Here is an 8551-nt window from a genome sequence, read left to right as displayed (position 1 = left end):
TGTAGCAGCACTTTTAAGATTATCTGGTTTTTATTTTAAAAGTTTTAGGAGGTTTGAGTTTAGTTAGTGTTAAAGGTCCCCTTTTCCCATCCCCTCTCTCTCCTTTACTTTATTTCTGCTGTTATTGTATATACTCACAAATAAGTAAAAAAAAAAAGAATAAATTAATACAAAAAGCTAGGTCACCTCATGCAATGCATTCAGCAGCAATGTGGGAAAGCCTGGAGAAGGAAGTGCACCTGCCATTTTTTGCACTTGTGTTGGAACAGCATGGTGGTGGCCATTTTTAATAAAGGCTTACTGCAATAAATCTCTCTGCAGAGAGACTGCAGTGAGCATTTTTAGTAAGGGCTTGCTATAAAAGCTTGTCATTTCCTGAACTTTCCTTTGACTTGTTTCTTGAACGATTCTCTCCAGTGATTCCCTGCTTGGCCTTGAATGCTTCATGCTCAGTCCTTGGATCTATTTATTTATTTATTTTACCATATTTATACCCTGCTTTTCTCAACCCCACATAGGCAATTATTCAATGCCTTAAAATAACATAGAATTAAACTAAACATTAAAATTAAAATTAATACACATTAAAACAGTTTAAAACATTGTTGTTGTTGTTCATTCGTTCAGTCGTCTCCGACTCTTCGTGACCTCATGGACCAGCCTACGCCAGAGCTCCCTGTCGGCCGTTACCACCCCCAGCTCCCTCAAGGTCAGTCCAGTCACTTCAAGGATGCCATCCATCCATCTTGCCCTTGGTCGGCCCCTCTTCCTTTTGCCTTCCACTTTCCCCAGCATAATTGTCTTCTCTAGGCTTTCCTGTCTCCTCATGATGTGGCCAAAGTACTTCAGCTTTGTCTCTAGTATCTTTCCCTCCAGTGAGCAGTCGGGCTTTATTTCCTGGAGGATGGACTGGTTGGATCTTCTCGCAGTCCAAGGCACTCTCAGCACTTTCCTCCAACACCACAGCTCAAAAGCATCGATCTTCCTTCGCTCAGCCTTCCCTAAGGTCCAGCTCTCACATCCGTAGGTGACTACAGGGAAGACCATGGCTTTGACTAGGCGGATCTTTGTTGCAAGTCTGATGTCTCTACTCTTCACTATTTTATCGAGACTGGACATTGCTCTCCTCCCAAGAAGTAAGCGTCTTCTGATTTCCTGGCTACAGTCTGCATCTGCAGTAATCTTTGCACCTAGAAATACAAAGTCTGTCACGGCCTCCACGGTTTCTCCCTCTATTTTCCAGTTGTCAATCATTCTTGTTGCCATAATCTTGGTTTTTTTGACATTTAGCTGCAACCCGGCTTTTGCGCTTTCTTCTTTCACCTTGATTAGAAGGCTCCTCAGCTCCTCCTCGCTTTCGGCCATCAGAGTGGTGTCATCTGCATATCTGAGGTTGTTAATGTTTCTTCCAGCAATTTTCACCCCAGCTTTGCATTCATCCAGCCCCGCACATCGCATGATGTGTTCTGCATACAAGTTAAAAAGGTTGGGTGAGAGGATGCAGCCTTGCCGTACGCCTTTCCCAATCTTGAACCAGTCTGTTGTTCCGTGGTCAGTTCTTACTGTTGCTACTTGGTCCTTGTACAGATTCCTCAGGAGGGAGACAAGGTGGCTTGGGATGCCCATCCCACTAAGAACTTAAAAACATTACATCCATTATTAAAAATACGCCATTCACAATTGCAATCCGTGGCCATTCCAGTAGTCATTGCCCATATTCCATATCCTTCTACTGCACTTTTCCGAATGCTTGATCCCAAAGCCACATTTTCACTCTCTTTCTGAAGGTCAGGAGGGAGAGGGCTGATCTAATATCGCTGGGGAGGGAGTTCCATGGCTGAGGGTCTACCACTGAGAAGGCCCTTTCTCTCATCCCCACCAATCGAGCCTGTGAAGGAGGCAAGACTGAGAGCAAGGCCTTCCCTGATGACCTTAATCTCCGACAATCTTAATCTCCAAGGTAATTCATATGGGGAGATGCATTTGGGCAGGTAAGTTGGGCCGAAACTGTTTAGGGCTTTGAAGGCTAAAGCCAGTGGAGCTGACGAAACAGGGGGGTTGTACGCTCCCTATACACTTCTCTGGTTAGAAATCTGGCTGCTGCCTATTGGACTATTTGAAGCTTCCAAACAGTCTTCAAAGGCAACCCCACATAGAGCGCATTGCAATAGTCTGTTCAGGATGTAACCAGTGCGTGGACTATCGTGGTCAAGTCTGACTTCCCAAGGTACAGAATTGCACTGACCAGCCTTCTGCCCTCATGGACCCTCTGTGTTTATTCCTATTCTAGATTTATGGAGGAAAGTGCTGAGAGTGCCTTGGACTGCGAGAAGATCCAACCAGTCCATCCTCCAGGAAATAAAGCCCGACTGCTCACTGGAGGGAAAGATACTAGAGACAAAGTTGAAGTACTTTGGCCACATCATGAGGAGACAGGAAAGCCTAGAGAAGACAATTATGCTGGGGAAAGTGGAAGGCAAAAGGAAGAGGGGCCGACCAAGGGCAAGATGGATGGATGGCATCCTTGAAGCGACAGGACTGACCTTGAGGGAGCTGGGGGTGGTAACGGCCGACAGGGAGCTCTGGCGTAGGCTGGTCCATGAGGTCACGAAGAGTCGGAGACGACTGAACGAATGAACAAAGATTTATGCCTCCTGTGCTTGCCCTCTTGATTCACAGGGTACTTAACACCATTAAATAATATACCTAGCTATGAGACATATCATGCAGCATTCTGGCATGCTAAGTCCCATATTTTCCAGCCCTCTTTTGCCACAGGCCAGAACTAGTTACTCCCTGTAATGTTTCCGAGCTCTCTCTTTTTCTTTACCTATGCATGAGAATGCTATACTATTATGTTCCCTAACTCTAAATAACACTTTTCATTTGCCTCACATTGTTTTTTTGATGCAAGCATTTGCAGCAATGTATACCCATTAAAATGCAGAAATCAAGGGGAAGATATCATATGGTTCTATGGGAAAGTAACTCTATAGCCCAGATTGCTAAAGAGAGGAGGCTCATGGCAGGCAATGAGTTGCCTCTCCTTTATTTTTTGCAAATCACTGTAACGGACTTCAAATGTTATGTAATGCATCCATATATATTTTATATACTAGCACATAACAACAGATAAATTGTTCTTGTCACGTCTCCTCAATTCATAATTCATAGAGCTTTGTTGATAAGAATCTCAATTTGTTGCTGCCTTCACAGCTGGTAAGGAAAGAAAAAGCCATTTTCTAGGAAATAAGCTTTTTTTATTCAAAACTTCAAAGGTTGTGATAAAGACTTCTAGACTGAGGGCAATATATGCAGGATAGGGACCAAATTGACTCTCTTCTCCAGTAAACATTAAGACTTTAGATAACTGTTGTTTTCTAAACAGCGCAAGAATGAATATATGACTTCTTCTATAACTTTACCACACATTGGCTTTAGATCAGATTTTCGAAAAATGGATCATCCTCTTAGTTTTATCCATTTTATTTATATATTTTATACAAGTGCTGGGGAAAATTGAAGGAAAAAGGCAGAGGGGCAGACCAAGGGCAAGATGAATGGATGGTATCCTTGAAATGACTGGCTCAACTTTGAAGACACTGGGGATGACCATGGCCAACAGGAAGCTCTGTGTGGGCTGGTCCAGGAGGTCACGAAGGGTCGGAAGTGACTGAATGAATAAACAACATCATATAAGAAATAGTTATACAACAAGCATTGTATGAAAAACTAATTCTCACTGATTTGGTGAATCTTGGCTTCAAATGCCAAACGGTAGAATCTCTCTGTTTAAACAAAAATTATTTGCTCCACATAGAAAATTAGTGCCTTTCCAGACATGCTGTTATCCCAGGAACGTCCACATTTTAAAAATGCAGACGTTCCTGGGGGGGCATCCACACCCATCCTAGAAAGTGTGTGCTTTCTGGGATGGGTGTCCAGAGATTCTACTGGGACTTCCCAGTAGAACACCAGGATACTTAACCCCCTCCCTGGAAGCTCCCCTAAACACAGTAAAAAAAGGAACAGAACTCACCCGGGCTCCATAAGATAGCTCCTGGCACATACAAATGACGCACCAGGGGAATGGGGGGACAAGAGCAATTTTCCTCCTCCCCCTTTCTCCTGTCACATCATTTGTACGAACCAGGAGAACTCCAGCAGCCATCTTATGGAGCTCAAGTGAGTTTTTTTTACTTTTTTACTGTGTTCAGGAGGGCTTCTGGGTGGAGGGTTGGTATTCCCACAGTTTTCCGGGCTAATTTAGCCCAGAAAACTGTGGGAACAGTGTCTGGACTGCAGTATTCTGCAGTCAAGATACCAGAAGTAATGGGTTTATCCCGTGCCTTCCAAGAAGGCATGAAATAAATCCACTATCAATTCACAAAACAGGGGTTTCCTGGTTTGTGATGGATTAATGCGGGTTTGTCCAGAACATTGTCCGGACAGCCCCCCTTTTTTGTGTAAGTTTCTGCATTAAAGGGGCTGTCTAGATCTGCTAAAAGTGTTATAAGGTCTTCAGCCTTCTCTGTCAAAAAAATGTAGTGCTTCACAGAAGTACAAACCACAGGATCCCATCGTATTGAGCCATGGTATGAGTCAAAGTGAAGTCAAACTACATTAATTCTATAGATGATCCACACCATGAGTGCTATGAACAGCATTATCAAACCCCATCTGAATCAAGCAAAGCATGGCTTCACCCTAAGTTGCAACGTATCCATCCCAGTGCTGTGATTCACTCCTGTCAACATTCTAGTAGGTGAAAGAATTAGAAAGAGGCTTTCAACTTTAGTTATTATCATTGTTCAAACTGCCTTTTTCCCTCCAGAAATTTTAAGCTCTCCGTATATTTTTCCCAAAGATTTCTATTCAGAATTCTCTTTTATGTTAGAACAAAAACAGTGATAAAATGAAAACAGTTCTCTGTATTAAAATGTATGAGATCCAGGAAACCTATGATATCATGATAGGTATTCTGGAAACCCTAGTGGTGTATGTTTTTAAAAAAAATTAAAGCCTTTTTTGGAAGGGTGAAAACAATTATTTCTTAGTCATTTTTAAATTTTTTTGCAACTCAAAGTTGTTTTTAAATAACTTGTTTTCCAATTATGAACCATCCAAAGTTACAGAGAATTGGGCAACAACAACAAATAATCCCTGCACTGTGGATAATATCTTCTTTTGAAAACAATTGTATTGAAAATATTTTTGCAATAAATAAATTACCATTCTTTCTCAAACAATGCAATTTGGACCTTCAAACCATCTAATTTAGTGCACAAAATGGAAGTACAACTCAGCTGCAATAACTAGAAAACCCATTTATAGCAGCATAAGTTGGCACTGTATCAATAACTGATGATGAGATGTCTATCAGATATCTTATGCCTTTTCTTTCTTTAACAGTACAAGCCTAAGGATGTGAGTGTTCCCATTTAGCTATGTTCATGGTGATGGATGGTGGTTCCATTCACAATTTTCACTATGAAGTGAAATGAAGTCCTTCTCTTGGGAGGCTGGGGTGGGAAAACATCTTGGAGCAATAGGCAAGAGAAGGATGTGGATGTTTGCTGGGTGAAAATATTGCATATTGAAACCATTATTAGCATGTGTCCTATGGAAAAATAAGGAGAGGTTGATGTTTTAATGATACTGATATGTAAACATTTATATGTGTACCATTTATTTGCTCTTCATATGATAGAAAAGGAAATGGATCTAATTTTTACACTTTTTGTTGCCTTCTTTGAGTTTATTCCTTGAACACTTTAAACCATGCCATAATCTGGCTCCATTCCAAATATACCTTCAACAGTAAAGGAACTGAATTCAATGTGCCATGTCTGTAAATGATAGAACTACTTCTATTAATGAAAATGACAGCTTCATTTCTCCACTGGTGTGTCTTCCAAATCTGCTTGGACAGATGGTAAATCTGATGGTGTGGGTTTTAGGCATGTGAAAGAATTGCAAAGTAAATCCTTTAAGAGACTTCCACTACTGGGACTTGGGTTTAACCCAATGCTTTTATTTTGCATTTTTTAAATTTCTTTAAAAGATCTGTACAACATTGCATTGCAGTGCTTTCAAAATATAAACACTTGATAATGTTTGCATTGCCACCTTAGTTCCCCCTCGTCACCCCCATTTACATGCTTTTTCTATTCTTGCATGTCCAGTCTGATTTATATAAAGATTCTTGATGTACATTTTAGTTCCAAGTTTGGAGCACTGTAATCTAATTAAGTAGTGGCACTGTGAGATTCAATTTAAAATGTCAATGTCTTCCCAGCAGCCACATTGTAGACACATTTTTTCTATACTGTACTTATACTCCTCTTCAGTAAGAATGCATCTCTATGGAATTCATTCTCTCCTGTTGCCTTTCTCTCTCTCTCTCAGCTTTAGGGACCACATATTTGTACATTTGCCTTTACTTTGAAGTAATACATTACTTTAAACAACAGGATATTGACAAGCTGAAACATGTCAAAGGGTGGCCAAAATAAGCAAAGGTCTAGAAACCAAGCCCTATGAGGAGCAGCTTAGAAAGCTGGGTATGCCTAACTTGGAGAAGAGAACACTGAAACTTGAAAAGATGCCACATTGAGGATGAGACAAGCTTGTTTTCTGCTGCTCTGAAGACTAGGTCACAGAGCAATGGATTCAAATTGCTGAAAAAAAGATTGCACCTAAACATTAGGGGAAAAAATTCTGATAGTAAGAGTTGTTTGACAGTGGAATAGTCTGCTACCTGGGAGCATGGTGGAGTCTCCTTCTCTGAAGAATTTAAAGCAGAGACTAGATGGCTATCTGTCCGGAGTGTTTTGATTTTTTTTTCCTGCATGTTGGCTGAACTGGATGGTCCTTGGGTTCTCTTCCAGCTCTATGATTCTATGAACTACATCCTCCCCTTTTCTATATCACCACATTTAATGCTGAAGGCCCATATTTTGAAAATTGCCATAGAAAAGAAACTTGTGAATGTCCGCTGGGTCATTTGATTAGTATAGATGTTGATGGAGAACCACTGACACAGCAAGCTTTGGATTCTACCAGGGTGACCCATCAAGCTAAGGCATGATGCAAAATGAAATTTCCCATTTAGATTTTGTCTAGCCAAAAAATTGGTCCTGATACAGAGACCCAATCATTGTAACAGGTTACAGATAAAGGAGCTTTGATAAGCAAGAACTCTCCAATATTACATTTTCTGAATATTCATGTTATTAAAATGAAGTTGCAGTCCATGCACATTTTAAAAACTTATTTGCTGTAGTAAAAACTACATCTATTAATAACTTGAATGTTATCCAACTAGATTTTGGGAGCAAAGATAATTGAATTGAAGGCGATATTTCAAAAGGATAGTATGATGACATAGAAGAAGTATTTTTTTTCAGAGTCGCCTTTTGATATTTTGCCATTGTGGGAGACCTTATTTATAATTGATAGACTTTGCAAGTTAATTTCTAAAGAAACATTTGAAAATATCTAATGAAATTTTACATCAGATCTGATGAAACCACATTCATGTCCAGTAGTGGACTGAGTAGGCTTCTATTGGTAAACAGGCTTGTTAAATGAGAAAAGACATAAAAACAGCCATGATTTAAGTTATCTGGAGAATAAATTTGTACTGTAATAATATTACCATACTCATGGAGATATTGTGTAAAACAAGAACTCTTTATGCTGAGATTAATAGCTGGATTGCTATATGGAAGCAACGTTTTACATTTCATTGGACTTGCATATCTCCCACTTCCTAACAGGTTTTCCTAATGTTGCTACTATTTAACTAAGTATACATGAAGTAAAAGGTGATATCGGATTCCTGCAAAAGTTATTAAAAAGTAACTTATTATTCAACCTATCTCTAAATATACTTTTAATGGTCTGTGACATTTGGAAAATAATGAGAGGTTTGTAACACAGATTAGTAAACAGATTTTACCCAGGATGAACTAAGAACAAAGATTTCTACTTTTTAATGTGTGTGGGTTAAGCTCCTTAATGAAGAGGAAAAGAATCCAGATCATCATTGTTTGTGAGGACCAGCATGTTATTCTATTACAGGGGAAGGTCCCAGTCACAAAGAGGATCCTATTCTAGGGAGAAATGGAAATAATTATTATTAAATACAAAGTGTATCTCTAGCTATTCATCTTCCTGTTCTAATGAAACAGCAGTTCAAGAAATGCCCACTTGAAATTACTAACTGAAAAACAGTTTGTTTTAAATCATTTCAGTCTCTCTTACTGAAATCTAAAGCTCATCAACCTAAACTTTACAATGTTGTGAGATGGGTTCAGCAATGCATTTTTAGACCTGCTGAGAAATACTTTCATTTGCTTTATTGCCATTATTCAATTCAGTTGTTGATGATAAAGAAGTTTCACCTTTCCAGAAACTAGCTAGAATTATAAATATTCAAAAACATGAAAAAGACCATGAAGAAATAATACCTATCAGCCAAATATATTAATTAATCAGGAGGCCAAGATTTTAGCCATCATTGTAGCTTCCAGATTGGGTTCAATAA

At 39.5% G+C, this 8551-nt stretch overlaps 1 protein-coding gene across 2 annotated transcripts in view; it reads left to right on the top strand.

Annotated features, from left to right (window-relative positions):
* The window catches only part of SPOCK1 (SPARC (osteonectin), cwcv and kazal like domains proteoglycan 1), a 618789-nt gene that overhangs the window by 377907 nt on the left and 232331 nt on the right, over nt 1-8551 (top strand). The window lies entirely within an intron of this gene.

Source organism: Anolis sagrei, chromosome 2 (assembly GCF_037176765.1).
Source record: "Anolis sagrei isolate rAnoSag1 chromosome 2, rAnoSag1.mat, whole genome shotgun sequence".
Classification (NCBI taxonomy): domain Eukaryota; kingdom Metazoa; phylum Chordata; class Lepidosauria; order Squamata; family Dactyloidae; genus Anolis; species Anolis sagrei.
This window is presented reverse-complemented; position numbering and strand designations above follow the sequence as displayed.